This window comes from Tenrec ecaudatus, chromosome 3 (assembly GCF_050624435.1).
Source record: "Tenrec ecaudatus isolate mTenEca1 chromosome 3, mTenEca1.hap1, whole genome shotgun sequence".
NCBI classification, from domain to species: domain Eukaryota; kingdom Metazoa; phylum Chordata; class Mammalia; order Afrosoricida; family Tenrecidae; genus Tenrec; species Tenrec ecaudatus.
Window position 1 is genome coordinate 35,783,842 of NC_134532.1, and position 15,593 is coordinate 35,799,434.

Genomic DNA, 15,593 nt, shown 5'->3' on the forward strand with positions numbered 1-15,593 from the left:
TATTTGTAGTACCTAATGTAGTTTGCTAGTTGGCCTATACAAGCATACAGTCTTTCTAGCTATGGCCCCTTAACTCCTTTCAAATATTTACGTGGGTTTGTCGCCCGCCAATGTGAATGAAGCAAAGGAGCCCTGGTGGCATAGTGGTTACTGTTGGGCTACTAACCCCAAAGTCAGCAGTTGGAAACTCGAAAGAAAGATGGTGCTTTCTTCTCCCAAGAGTAACACGGCTCTCTAATCTGCTAAAAAGATACAGACTGAAACTCACAGGGCAGTTCTACCCTATAAGCTCTCTATGAGTCAGTGTTAACTCGATAGCACTGAGTTTGGGTTTTTGGTTTAAGAGGATTGGGCAGCTTGCCCAACAATAGATTGGTACCCTTGTAGCTACACAAATAAGATGTCTGAAAACCGAACATGGGAATTAGTCACACTGGGCATCACATTCGGTTTTATTGAGCCATTTCAGAAACAGAAACTGGGATCTCACTACCATCAAAGAAGAAGAGCCTGGATCCAAGATTCTTTTTGGGGGGGTTGGGGGGAAACAGTTTTAATTGTTGTTCAGAAATATCCCCCAAGGTCTTCCAGGCATGATCTCTGCACACATCGGGAGTGTCGGGCAAGGGTGCAGGCCCACCAGCCAGCTAACCTGAGGATTGCCTGGCAAGCACACTCCAGTCCTGGCTCATCTCCAGCGAGTCTGTCAGGTCCATCAGAGTACTCCCCAGGGTATTATAGCTGTCCTTAAAGCTCTTCAATTCGAGGAAATGCTTGGCAGGTTTACTCTTCTGACTGGAAGGTAGGTGGGGAGACTTCAGGAGATTGGGTAAGGTCTCTGGCTGCTGACTGGTGGGGTCACTGAGAGCTCACACTTCCTGCTTGGACCACAGTGGCCAGCTCAGTCAGGGCCTCCTGATAGTGCAGGGACTCACTCTGGACAAAAGACCCCTGTCCCACAGCTGACTGTCACATAGTCATGCAGCAGGGTATCAATGGGGGCCTTGCGCATATCCTTGAAAGGAGTAGTCTTGTTACAAAGATCAAGCAGGTAGGAATGGAAATTTCTGCCCTTTAGGGAATGGGGATGCTGACCTTCCCTGTGAAATGGGATGTCAGAGGCAGGAATGGCGTCCAGAGTTATCTCTTGGACAGACAGTTGCAGCACTTTTTATTTCCCTGGGTTTCCAGCTGTGGTAGCCTGGCATCATCATCTGCAAGGAGCCAGGGTTCCTACTTGCAATCTGGAACTCTGAATAGTTGAATATCAATCTCTTCTTTCAGATCCTTGGGGGCATTGTGTCCCACAGGGACATGAGGGCCCCTCCGAGATTTCATTGCAAAATGCATGATTTGCCTTTTCACAAAAATAAATAGCAGTACAAACAGCAGGTTCCCGTAGGCCAGCGCCAGCACGATATTCACCCCGGACAGCCAGTCACTACTGGACGCCATGGCCTTCCCACCCTACACAGAGCTGTTCTGGTTTACCCCATTGCCTTTACTCCTCAGCCCGAGTTCGTCTGTGTTTCTTGGAGCTCCCCGGCCATTTCCTTATGGGGAAAGACTAAGTGAGAAAACATGGCGGCTTGCAGGGATGGGGGGGACACAATTCTTTTATTGAAACTCTTCAATCCAGAAGACAGAGAGCTATGATACAAGAGAGAAAGCGATGGGAAGGAACAGCAACAGAGACATGGTGGTAGCAAAACAAAGAGACTGAGAGAGAACAATGAGATTAGAGGTCACACAACAAAAGAGCTCAGTGCCTTTGGGCAGGAAGTTAGTAGGTGAAGTAGTGTACATCTGAGTACCTCTCATGGTAACTAGACTGCCCAACCCACACAGAGCTGAGTGCATTTGGTCTGAGGCTAAGGGGCGGAGCGACCATTTATCTGCAGTGCTAAAAGAACTTTGTAATATTTGCTCATTCAGGACAGAGACCAGGAGGCTGCAGAGTCTGACCTTACCTGCAGGTATGTCTGTCAAGATTCTGTCTGAAAGGAGAACTGTACCTTGAGTCAAGTATGACTCTAAATTGTGTGCTAGGGTAGAAAAAGTAAACCCTATGTCAAATATAATTTAAGGAGATCATTTATTATACTTAGAAGATAACAAAAGGCACGTGCACGCATGTGCACACACACGCACACACACCATATATTTAAGGGAGGCCAATAGCATGAAGTCAAAATAACAACTGATAACAACAACAAGGATTCAGTCGGGACCCTGAATAAACAGGACATAGAACAAAAGACATTGTACGGATCATGACTGGCGGCAGATTAATAAATCACATGTACAGATGGGACTACAGCAACAGGAATGGGACCATGATTAGGACATGCACATTATTAAAGGGACTTACAAGATAGGTCCAGGGCTTTTACACAAAGCAAGTCAAGGCAAGACTCATGAAAATGGCCTCCGGTTTGTCCTCAGGAAGCTGATCTCCATCAAGGATACACCTAGGTAGGCAAGTGGAGAGGGTCTGGCTGGAAAGGAATGCAGGCAATCTACTTCAAAGGCATTTCCCCCAGGGGAAGATGACCTAGCTGCTTGGTTAATGATCAGATAGAATTTAATGGAGGCTTAATCAAATTAGGGACACAGCAAATAGACATTGAGTTGTCACTGTCATCAGCAACCCAAACCTAAAACCCAACTCGCTGCCATCGAGTGGATTCTAATTATAGCAGCCCTTGAGGAGAAGATGAACTGCTATTTGCTCACCCTGTTTGGAGTCCAGTGAATGGATTTGGTTCACAAACCAGTCAGAAGTTGAAATCCTCTCTGGTGATACTTCAATGTGCAAGACAGTAGTAACAGATTTCTAGCTCCCTAGATTGGCTCATATTTCTCTGTGGCAAATCATTGATCTGAAACAGAAGAGGAGTCAATGTTGAGAAAGACATGGCAGATTCTTAGCCTGTACTCCGCGTACTAAGTAGTGACCACCCCCACACCCTGGGATCAAACCATGTTCCAATCTGAGGGTGTTTGCATTAAACAGAGTCCACTCTATCTTTACAGAGCAATTTTACTAATTTCTCAAATATTCTTTTAAACTTTGGATCCACATTCTATATATACAATATTTATTTTCAGAATTAAATGGAAGTATTAAAAACCTCAAAATTCTCAAGCTCCATTGAAGCTAAATATCTTCATTTCACCAGCAATCTAACTGAAGAAATTAGTATTTTATGAAGAACACTCTTTACTAACCTGTGCTGCACCTCAGACCACAGCCCTTGATGTATTTGGCTAAAGTGATCCAGGTGAATCGTGCTCACATATGCCACTCAAATCCATGCTGAGCTTTTCATCAAGTTTAACCCGCCCCAATCCCCTTGCATCCTGTGTATTCTTTACAATATCTACTGTGTGTGAAGAAATGTCTACCATTGGGTAACCCATTTATGCACAATAGTGAGGTAAGTAGAGAAACTTGCTGTAGAAGTGGCCTACAAGAAACAGAGGGACACCAATAGGACAACCCAGAGGTACCTTGGCCAACACAGAGATATCCTAAACAAGAAAATAAGCCAGGGGAAACCTTATTTGCTACTCTTTTAAGCTCTTGTGATTATGGTTGTCCAATTTTAAAGCCTTTTAGAAAGACTGCAGCCTACAGTCAAGGAATGGCAAAGGGTAGGTAGATGGTTGCCAAGATCCAAGGTAAAGGCAGAAGCTTAAAAGAATAAGACGGATCCAGAAAAGAGATGACTGGTCAACTATTTTGTCATCTTTGCCTAGATGCTGGATTCCAAGCTCTAGGTAATGCTGACAGATGTCAAACAAAACAAACTGTAGGAGAGGGCATATTGGCTTGGATTTTGGCTGTCCCATCTATAGTCTTATTCTCCAAGGAAGAAGGGGGAAAGCTAGTGCATAGGCTTCAGCTTGTGAAACATGCTCCAAGCGAAACTAGTTTGGCAGGAAAACAAAATGAATGTACTGAGAAGAGGCTACGGTGTGATAAAATAGGGAGGCAGTAGCCTGAGTGGCTAGTTGGACATCACTGGTACTGCCCTTTTGCAGCCCACAGGGTGTTTCTGAAGGAGAGATGTGTGAGGTTGCAGTTATAGGATAAAGGGTACAGACTAGTGCTCCTCTGAAATGAATCAGCAAGTCAAGCGACTAGAGAAAAGCACAGTTGTTTTAGGCTCTCTCATGTATATCAGTCATCAAGCATACCTTGAATATAAGGCTCTCCATTCCACCAGGTCTTAAGGACAGGCTTCAACTCAGGGTTCTTAAATTGGTTGGCTGCAGAGTAAGGTTGGCTTCCATGCCCCTCCTTTAGCAACATTCTTAATCTAAACTTGACTAAATTTTAATTCCTTTCAGAAATACTGATAGCTTATGCAAAAGACACACAAAAAAACCTGAATGGTGATAGTAACCGTCAAGAGATCAAAAGATACAAGAGGACTTATGTTGAGGACTAGGTTCACCTCACCCAAATCATGGTATTGTCAATAGCCTCGTATGTATTGGAAGTTGAACACTGTATAAGAAAGATCGAAGAAGAATCGATTTGTCTGAATTATAATGCTGGCAAAGAATACTGAAATAACATTGGTCTCCAAAGCACAAACAAGTCTGTCTTAGAAGAAGGAAGCTCAGAGAGCTAGTTAAAGGTAAAGATAGCGAAAGTTCATATTACATACTCTAGACAATGTTGTCAGAAGGGAGCAGTCTCTGGAGAAGGATAGTGTATGTGGTAAAGTAGAAGGGCAGGGAAAAATAGGAATCCCCAAATAAATGGACTGACATCATGATGGCAACAATGGGTTCATCCTAAATTGTGAGTATGGCAGCAGAGAGGGCAGTGTTTCCTTCTGTTGTCTACTGGGTCCCTATGATGTGGAATCAACTCAATGACATCTAACACAACAACCTCAGAATCCACTAATCAGTACCCAAGACATGCACAAAATACCAGTGTGTTATGTTTACAAAAGTTATTTCCTAAAAGAAGAAAAGAGAAAAAAATGATTAGGGCAAAGACTGTACAGATGTGCTTTATACAATTGATGTATGTATATGTATGAACTGTGAAAAGAATTGTATCAGCCCCAATAAATTGTTAAAATAAAAAAAAAAGTTATTTCCATGGTAACGGATGCCAAACCTTTCATGCAACATTTGCTGGAACATACGCTCTCTTATTAAAAAGAAGGAAATGTAAAAAAAAAGAAAAGAAACAAAAAGAAAATGATTAGGGCAAAGAATGTACAGATGTGCTTTATACAATTGATGTATGTATGGATTGTGATAAGAGTTGTATGAGTCGGTGGAGCGTTACAACTAGGGCCGACTGGGACATGGCGGCTTTTGATGGCCCCGCTAAGCCTCTGCTGTCGCTGAACCCGCAGGAACATGCCAAGTTCCAGAAGCAGGTGGTGCAGGTCCGCCGGCGTGCGGCCCAGCAAGAGAAACTCACACCTGGAGTTGTGTATGTGGGTCACATACCGCGAGGCCTTTTTGAACCCCAGCTCAAGGCTTATTTCTCCCAGTTTGGTGCTGTTTCAAGACTCAAGTTGTCCAGAAGTAAAAAGACTGGAAATAGCAAAGGCTATGCCTTTGTGGAGTTTGAGTCAGATGATGTTGCCAAGATAGTTGCTGAGACAATGAACAACTACCTTTTTGGTGAAAGACTCTTGAAGTGTGATTTTATGCCACCTGAAAAAGTCCATGAAGAGCTTTTCAAAGACTGGGATATTCCATTTTCAAAGCCATCCCATCCAGCAGTAAAACGGTACAATAAGAAACGAACACTTCCGGAAAAGCTACGCATGGAGAGCGATTTAAGAACAAAGAAAAATTGCTCAGGAAGAAGTTAGCTAAAAAAGGGATAGTTTATAGTTTTCCTCTATTGGTTTTACCGAAAAAGAAAAACCAAAATGTTTCAAACAGTGATCTTCAGAATTCTATGAATAGCCAGGACTCCACGCCAGTTTGTACACCATCATATTTGGAAAGGCGAAAGTCTGAAGTGGCTGAATTGAATGACGACGAAGATCATGAAATCATTCTCAAACAGCCTGCAGTTGATGTCAAGGAAGAAATTCAAGAGACGCACCCACCACCTGCAAAGTCAGGGAGAAAGAGAAAACGGAAAAGCAAACAGTGACTCTGAATGCATTCTGTAGCTTTTGAAAAACGGGCAGTTTTGGTATTAGGTCTGGGTGCAATAAGATGCAGACATTGGCACAATTTTTTAAGGACAAGGACTGTCCAAGTAAACAGCAGGTAACTGTTCACCTCCCTTTGCTGAAATACAGGGCTCTGGCCATGGCTTGCTCATGCTGCCTCTTCAGCCCGCTGATTTTGTGGGCTTGATATTTCAGAGTTCTCTGTAACTTATATTCAAACAGTGACAAGCAAATAAACTTCCTACCGTCATTAAAAAAAAAAAAGAGTTGTATGAGTCCCTAATAAAATGTTAAAAAAATTATTAAGGGCTCATGAGGGAAGGGGAGTGGGGAGGGAGGGGAAAAACAAAAAGAGGACCTGATGCAGAGGGCTTAAGTCGAAAGCAAATGCTTTGAGAGGGATTAGGGCAAAGAATGTACAGATGTGCTTTATACAATTGATGTATGTATATGTATGGATTGTGATAAGAGTTGTATGAGCCCCTAATAAAATGTTTAAAAAAAAAAGAAGGAATGGGTTTCCTGTGTGTGAGTGTATAACAAAGCCATGACAAAATCACTGAGAAATTCCTGCGCCTTTTTGATTTACACAATTCTCCTGGAGGTGAACTGAGGGAAATTCTCTAAGATCCACCCAGCATGTCTTATGACAGAGTATTTCCCAAACTTGGGCTCCAGTGTGAGGGCAGTATAAAGTCACTCAGGTGTGAGTGCCTATTTTTCTATCAAGAGTAGTGTAAATCATTTATCCCTCTACACTGAGGAGTCAGCTACAAGTCCAGAAGATCCAGCCAGAGCAAGTTATCTATGAGAGTTGCATGGGATTCAGGATACTCAAAAGGTCACTGAATCAAAATTAAATTCCATGAGAAATTTCAAGGCTAACTGTAAGATAGATTAAAGTTGAAAATTCTGGTAGCTAGAAATCAGAGTATTCAAACAATATGAATAAACACTTTATGTTTTGTTACTTAAGTTCAAGTTATTGGGTACAAACATAACAATGGTTGTGAGAGTACATTACTAACATTTTATTTAAACGTTTTATTAGGGGCTCATACAACTCTTATCACAATCTATACATACATTATTTGTGTAGAGCACATCTGTACATTCATTGCCCGCATCATTTTCAAAGCATTTGCTCTCCACTTAAGCCCTTTGCATCAGGTCCTTTTCCCCCCTCCCTCCCCACTCCCCCCTCCCTCATGAGCCCTTGATAATTTATAAATGATTATTTTGTCATATCTTGTCCTGTCAGACATCTCCCCTTTTCTGTTGTCCATCTGCCAGGGAGGAGGTCACATGTAGATCCTTGTAATTGGTTCCCTCTTTCTAACCCACTCTCCCTCTACCCTCCCAGTATCGCCACTCACACCCCTGGTCCTGAACGTATCATCCACCCTGGATTCCCTGTGCCTCCAGCTCCTATCTGCACCAGTGTACATTCTCTGCTCTATCCAGACTTGCAAGGTAGAATTCAGATCATGATAGTGGGGGTGGGGGGGGAAGCATTTAGGAACGAGAGGAAAGCTCTATTCTTCATGGATACTACATCGCACCCTGAGTGACTCATCTCTTCCCCTAGGCTCCTCTGCAAGGGGATATCCACTCTGCACTTCCCCCCTTCATTCACTATGGTAAGATTTTTTGTTCTGATGATGCTTTAAACCTGATCTTTCGACACCTCGTGATCGCACAGCCTGGTGTGCTTCTTCCATGTGGGCTTTGTCGCTCCTGAGCTAGATAGCCACTTGTTTATCGTCAAGCCTTTAAGACTCCAGATGCTACCTCTTTTGATAGCCGGCACCTAAGCTTTCTTTACCACATTTGCTTGTTCACCCGCTTTGTCTGCAGTGGTTGTGTCAGGAGGGTGAGCATAATAGAATGTCAATTTAATAGAAGCATTCTTACATTGAGGGAGTACTTGAGTAGAGGCCCAATGTCCTTCCGCCACTTTAATCCTAAACCTATAAATATAGGCACATAGATCTATTTCCCCACCCTCATATATATTTGCATATGTACATGTCTTTGTCTTGACCTCTATAAATACCCTTTGCCTCCCAGCTCTTTCCTCTATTTCCCTTGACTTTCCTCCCATCCCACTATCATGGTCAGTACCTACCTGGGTTTCAGCAATACCTCTTTGCTACATTACACTTGATCATGCCCTACCAGGCCTGCCACAACCACCTTACTACCAAATTGGATCACTCGTTCCCTTGTCCCTGGGTTTGTTAACTCCACTTCCTTACCCCCCACCTCCCCCTATCCCATTTTCCCCAGAACTGTCAGTCCCGTTGTTTTTCCTCCAGCTTGTTCATCCAACCTATCTCATTTAGACAGACCTGTGGAGATAATAACATGCAAAAACAAGACACAGCAAAACCAAGCAACAATATACAACAACACAAAAACAACAAACCACTGAAAAAGAACAAAATAAAATACAACAAGAAAGAACAGCTTGTAGTTAGTTCAAGGATCTTTTGTTGGTACTAACATTTTCGATGAGAAAAGTAATAACCTGATACCAAGGTAGGATGATACTTCAAGAAAACTGTAGACCAATATTGGAAATGGATCTACATGAAAAAGTTCTAAAATGATTGGGAACTGAGTCAGACAACACTTTAAAATAAATATATACCATGATTAATTAAAAGCTGTCCTAGTGTTGATTTAACATAAAATAAGCACTGTAATATACCAATTAATGTAAAGAAATATTTTTACATTACAAAAAATGGATAATTATCAATTATTTAAATAGACACAAAACATACTAAACAAAGTCAAACACTTTTAATGGTCAGGAAAAGAAACCTTTACAAATCTAACATAAAATAAATATAGTTCGGGTGAACAAGTAAATGTGGTGAAGAAAGCTGATGGTGCCCGGCTATCAAAAGAGATAGTGACTGGGGTCTTAAAGGCTTGAAGATAAACAAGCGGCCATCTAGCTCAGAAGCAACAAAGTCCACATGGAAGAACACACCAGCCTGTGTGATCGAGTGGTCCCAAAGGGATCAGTTACCAGGCATCAAAGAACAAAAAATCATATCATTGACTGCACACCTCCATGATAGGATCGCTGAAGACAAATGGGTGCATAAGCAAATGTGGTGAAGAAAGCTGATGGTGCCCGGCTATCAAAAGAGATAGTGTCTGGGGTCTTAAAGGCTTGAAGGTGAACAAGCAGCCATCTAGCTCAGAAGCAAATAAGCCCACATGGAAGAAGCACACCGGCCAGTGCGATCACGAGGTGCCCAAGGGACCAGGTATAAGGCATCATGCAAAAAAAAAAGATATAAGTGTGTGTATGTATGTGTATATGTATATATGTATGTGTATGTATATATATATATATATATACATATATATATATATATATATCATATTAAATGAAGGGGGAAGTGCAGAGTGGAGACCCAAGGCCAAAGTGTCGGCCAATGGAGATCCCCTCATAGAGGGGTTTAGGAGAGGAGATGGGTTAATTAGGGTGTGAGGTAGTATCGATGAAGAGCACAGCTTTCCCCCAGATCCTGGATGCTTCCTCCTCCCAACTACCATGATCCGAATTCTACCTTGCAGGGCTGGATAAGACAGAGGCTGTACACTGGTGCATATGAGGGTTGGAGGTACAGGGAATCCAGGGTGGATGATACCTTCAGGACCAAGGGTGTGAGGGACGATGCTGGGAGAGTGGAGGGTGAGTGGGTTGGAAAGGGGGAACTGATTACAAGGATCCACATGTGACCTCTTCCCTGGGAGAGGGACAGCAGAGAAGGGGGGAAGGGAGACTCCGGATAGGGCAAGATATGACAAAATAACGATGTATAAATTACCAAGGGCATATGAGGGAGGGGGGAATGGGGAGGGAGGGGGAAAAAAAAAGAGGACCTGATGCAAAGGGCTTAAGTGGAGAGCAAATGCCTTGAGAATGATTGGGGCAGGGAATGTATGGATGTGCTTTATACAATTGATGTATGTATATGTATGGATTGTGGTAAGAGTTGTATGAGTCCCTAATAAAATGTAAAAGAAGAAAAGAGAAAAAAATGATTAGGGCAAAGACTGTACAGATGTGCTTTATACAACTGATGTATGTATATGTATGAACTGTGAAAAGAATTGTATGAGCCCCAATAAATTGTTAAAATAAAAATAAATTTAAAAAATAATAAATATAGTTCAATATGTTAATATACTAATAAACATTCTTTTTTTAAAAAGGTCAAAATGTCAGACTTAGAGGAAAGAGAAAAAACATCACCCTACCTCAGAAAAATTACAAAAATATCCACTTTCACCACTGATGTTAAAAATTGACTGTACAGTAAGATTACAACAATCAGAATAAGATTTATGATTTTTAGGGATGCGGCTGCCAAAGATTAATAAAAATTTCTCTAATCATAAATTAATGATTGTATGCATGAAATATTCAAAATATGCCATAAATAGGTAACAAATATAAAAACGCTATAGGCTACATTTCAATGCGCAAAAATAACTTTTGGTACTTAATTCACAAATCATTAACTGCTAAACAACAGCTGTCAAACTATTAACCCTTATACCTTAACATGCTAAGCATCCGTACAATACACTGATAATCTCCTCAAACACTGAAACTCTAACTACCTGAAAAGCCCCTCACCATCCAGAATGGCTATCAACACCCTGAGCATTCCCTGATAGTGACCATCAATTTATTTTAAAAAATTAGCCTAATTCATTTATCCCAATTTTTAAACTCAGGAAAACAACTTAGAGTATATTCTATAACCTTAATCCTAAATTTATAACCCGAAGTCTCAAATTGAGAAACCAACTTCCAAAACTGTACTATTCAAACCATAACTATACATCTTTATATCGTAATACATAAACCCTAAGTAACTCAAAACGTAAGAGTTTAGGCAGAACACATTGTAAACATAAAGTCCTTTCATCTGTTCACTAACATCTAACTCCTGACACTTAGGTTCCATTTCTGTCCATTGGCTCTTATTCTTGATCCAGGAACATTAATCCCAGGACCTAGTTTCCCATCATAAGTACAGACTCTGACTCTAGCACTCTGCAACCCTAAACTGAACCCAAATCTAACCCATCAAGAAACTCACATTGTCCCACATGGAAGCAGCACACCAACATGTGTGATCATGAAGGGCCGAGGAGACCAGGTTTCAAGCACCAAAGGCGGATGAAAAAAAAAAATCATATCGTGAATGAGGGGAGGGCATGATGGTGAGCCAATGCAATGCCCATCTATGGATAACTGGACATCCCTTGCAGAGGGGTAGTAGGGAGGAGATGAGTCACTCAGGTTTCAGTGTAGCAATAATAAAGCTCCCAACCTTCCTCTATTTTTTAAATGCTTCCTTCCCCCAACTAGCATGATCCCAATTCTACCTTACAAACCTGGTTAGACCAGAGGATGCACAGCGGTACAGATGGTATCTGGAAACACAGGGAATCTAGGACAGATGAACCCCTCAGGACCAACGGTGAGAGCGGCGATACCGGGAGGGAAGGGATATACATATAATCTCCGCTCTGGGGGATAGGCAACAGAAAAGCGGGGGAAGGGAGACGCCAGGCAGTGTAAGATAAGATAAAATAATAATTTAAATTATTAAGGGTGCATGAAGAAGGGGGGAGGGAGGGGGAGGGAAAGGAGCACAATGAGGAGCTGATTCCAGGAACCCAAGCGGAAGGCAAATTTTGAGAATGATGAGGGCAACGAATGTATAGTGTGCTTTACACAATTGATATATGTATGGATTGTGATAAGTGTTGTATGAGCCCCAATAAAATGATTTAAAAAAAAAGAAACTCACATTGCTAATTACGTATGCGGTGCTGTCGTCTCTGTGTCTTTACTTAAATGTAAGGAACTAAGGTAGGTAGACAGACAAAACCAGGAACCACAGACACATTTTCAGTAAACTATTCAATCATGAATAGTTTCTGATTAGCAGCATCTGATTCATGGTAGTTGACAAAATAAAGTGGTTCATAAATGTTCATGTGATAAACAACATCATGTCCATATCACAGGTCTCCTGTGGATCTTCCTTTTACTGTGTCCTAGCTTCAAGGAGACTTCTCTGCTATTAGACATATGCAGGGATGTGTTAACCAATAAGCAAGGTGCCTGCGGGTTCAGTTGTTCTGATTTACTAATTTGTAAATTCCAATTTCATCTGGTTTCTTCCTCAAAGATGTAGTGAAACACATGTTAAATAAGGCATATTAATTACTGGTTATTCTGTCATCGACCCTTTCCCTCCCCTCATTTCCAAGGGACACTCAGGTCACGAGAGATGCAGGAGGCAGAAAATTAAAGGTACATACATTGGAACCATTGTATCATTTTTTTCAAAACTAACATTGGCCTTTTACTCAGACCTAGGGTCAGAGAATGATTTTCTGTACCCCTCAACCAGTGTGCGCTGAGAACTCTAAAATATTTTGATATGACTTCCCGACATGATCGCTGAAGACAGAAGTGTGCATAAGTAAATGTGGTAAAGAAAGCTGATGGTGCCCAGCTATCAAAAAGATATAGCATCTGGAGTCTTAAAGGCTTGAAGGCAAACAAGCAGCTATCTAGCTCGGAAGCAACAAAGCCCACAGAGAAGAAGAAGCACACAAGCCTAAGTGAATACGAGTTGTTGAAGGGACCAGGTAGCAGACACCAAAGAACAAAAACCATCATTGTGTGATCACCTTCCCCACATAAACGCTGAAAACGAATGTGTGCATAAGAAAGTCTGGTGAAAAAGGCTGATGGTGCAATGGCTATTGAGAGATATAGCGACTGGGGACTTAAAGGCTTGAAAGTAAAAAAGCAGCCATCGAGGACCTGATGCAGAGGGCTTAAGTGGAAAGCAAGTGCTTTGAGAGGGATTAGGACAAAGAATGTACGGATGTGCTTTATACAATTGATGTATGTATATATATGGATTGTGATAAGAGTTGTATGAGCCCCTAATAAAATGTTGAAAAATAAAAATTAAAATAAAAAAAGCAGCCATCTAGCCCAGAAACAGCAAAGCCCACATGGAAGCAGCACACCAACATATGTGATTATGAAGGGCCAGGGGGACTAGGTTTCAAACAAAAAAGGCGGGGGAAATCATATCGTGAATGAGGGGAGTGTGTGATGGGGACTCAATGTCCATCTGTAGATAACTAGACATCCCTTGCAGAGGGGTAGTGGGGAGGAGATGAGTCACTCAGGGTCAAGTGTAGAAACAATGAAATTCAAAACCTTCCTCTAGTTCTTGAATGCTTCCTCCCCTCTAATTACCATGATCCCAAATTTACCTTGCAAACCCAGTTAGACCAGAGGATGCACAGCTGTGCAGTAGGGATCTGGAAACACAGGAAATCTAGGACAGATGAACCCCTCAGGACCAGCGGTGGTAGTGGCGACATTGGGAGGGAAGGGGGTATAGAAAGGGGGAACTGATCTCAGGGATCTACATGTAACCTCCTCTCTGGGGAATGAGCAACAGTAAAGTGGGTGAGGGGAGATGCCGGACAGTATAATATAGGATAGAATAATAATTTATAAGTTATTAAGGGTTCATTAGGGAGAGGGGAGCGGGGAGGGAGGTGAGGGCGAAAAAGGGAAAATGAGCTGATTCCAGGAATCCAAATGGAAGGCGAATTTTGAGAATGATGAGGGCAACAAATGTATAACGGTGCTTTACTCAATTGATATATGCATGGATTGTAGTAAGAGTTGTATGAGCCCCAATAACATGATTTATAAAAAAATTATTAAAAAGAAAAAAAATATTTTGGTGTGAGCCAACAAATTAACCTCAGAATACACACTTTAAGTGGAGCTGTATCTTTACCACAAACTGGAAACATGTCAATCCTATGGACACCCTGTGTGTCCAGTGCCAGGAACTCCCTGTCAGAGCACACTGGGGTTCTCTGCTCATGAAGAAGTAAGTCCTCTAAGAGTTACTCATGAGAACAACAGTAGGATTGAAGAGTGCAGTGTTAAAGAGAATTGAGCCAATAATAGGATCAATCTCTGGGTGGCGCTTATTTGGGGAGAGATCCCCAAGTGGGACCCTTCACACACTAAGTGGAAAGTTGCAGCATCACCAGAGATTAGGAAACAAGTCTCAGGGGCTGTCTTAGAGATGAAAGTCTTAGCACCCCAGTTAGTGAAGATCTGTGGATGGGAGTGACTGCATAAAGTCTAATTGAAGGGTCTCCCTGTAGATTAAGCCTCCATTGAATTCTTTCTGATTATTAACCAAGGATATAGTTTGAATTTGCCCAGAGGCAGAGGAACTTGGAAAGTGGACAACTTTTCCACCATTCTCCAGCCAATCCAAGGTGTCCTATATTCCTTAAATGTACCCCTAACTCTCTACATCTGATGGCCCTGGACCAGTCTTTTAAAGCGATTTATCTGACAGTGTATATGCCCCAATTATGGTCCTGTCCCTGCTTCTGTAGTCCCACTTATAACAATGATGTATTGATGGTCCACCAATCATGAACTTGTGAGTTTCCTTTGTTCCAATATTATCCAATTAGATTCTCGACTTGAATATTTCCTTGACCTACACTAATCATCTCCTTTGTATTCTCTTTGTATCTATTATGACTTAATAAATGTTCTCCTTAAATTATATTTGAGATTGGAGTCCCTTTTGCAGTTTAAAACAGAGCACAAGCTAGTTTCTGATGGGTAGATATGAGTGAGGAGGCACACACAGATGTTTGAGAGTACAAAGGAGACCCCATTTTAAATATAGTTTAAAGGGAACATTTGTTAAATCTTAAGAAATACAGACAGCACAAAGACACAAACATGTCATCTGGATGAGGGAAGTCACCAACAGGAGGTAGAAATGGCTTTCCAGGTTCACAATTGAGATGTGAGCTAAAGGGGGTGTGGGGGGCGGGGCAAAGGAAACTGACACAAAAGCATGATTGGTGGCCAATCAATACATCACAATGACATAGACTTCTTTGATATTGGTCCAGGGCCTTCTGACCCTGCAGTCAGGGCAAGACTGATAGGAAGTGGCTCCTATCTAGGAGACCCCCTGTACTGTCTCCAGTTTGATGATCTCCATCAAGGACACACAGGCCTGTAAGCTTACAAGAAACACCGCCCCTCCCTGGCAGCCTGGATTCCAAAGCCCTCTGCCTGAGAGCCATGTTACCTACAACCTTGCTTCCTAGATAGAAAGCACTCAATGGAAGCTTACTCTGTGTGGGCTCTGCAATCTATGTGAGGACTAAATCTATGCGGGGATCTAGGGCTGTCACTGCTACTGTGCCCTTTTGCAAAGCAAGGTGCTGAGAAGTTAAGCTCTAATGCAGACCTCGGCCATAGGGGAGTGGCCTGATGACTGCAAGGCTGGCCTCTCC

The 15,593-nt window shown here is 42.0% G+C and overlaps 2 pseudogenes; one reads left to right on the top strand and one right to left on the bottom strand.

Moving 5' to 3' along the window:
* Positions 1–931: 931 nt before the first annotated feature.
* LOC142443221 (protein C1orf43 homolog) lies at positions 932–1,455 on the bottom strand (annotated as a pseudogene).
* A 3,881-nt stretch (positions 1,456–5,336) lies between these two features.
* On the top strand, positions 5,337–6,311 carry LOC142443349 (MKI67 FHA domain-interacting nucleolar phosphoprotein pseudogene; annotated as a pseudogene).
* Positions 6,312–15,593: the final 9,282 nt, after the last annotated feature.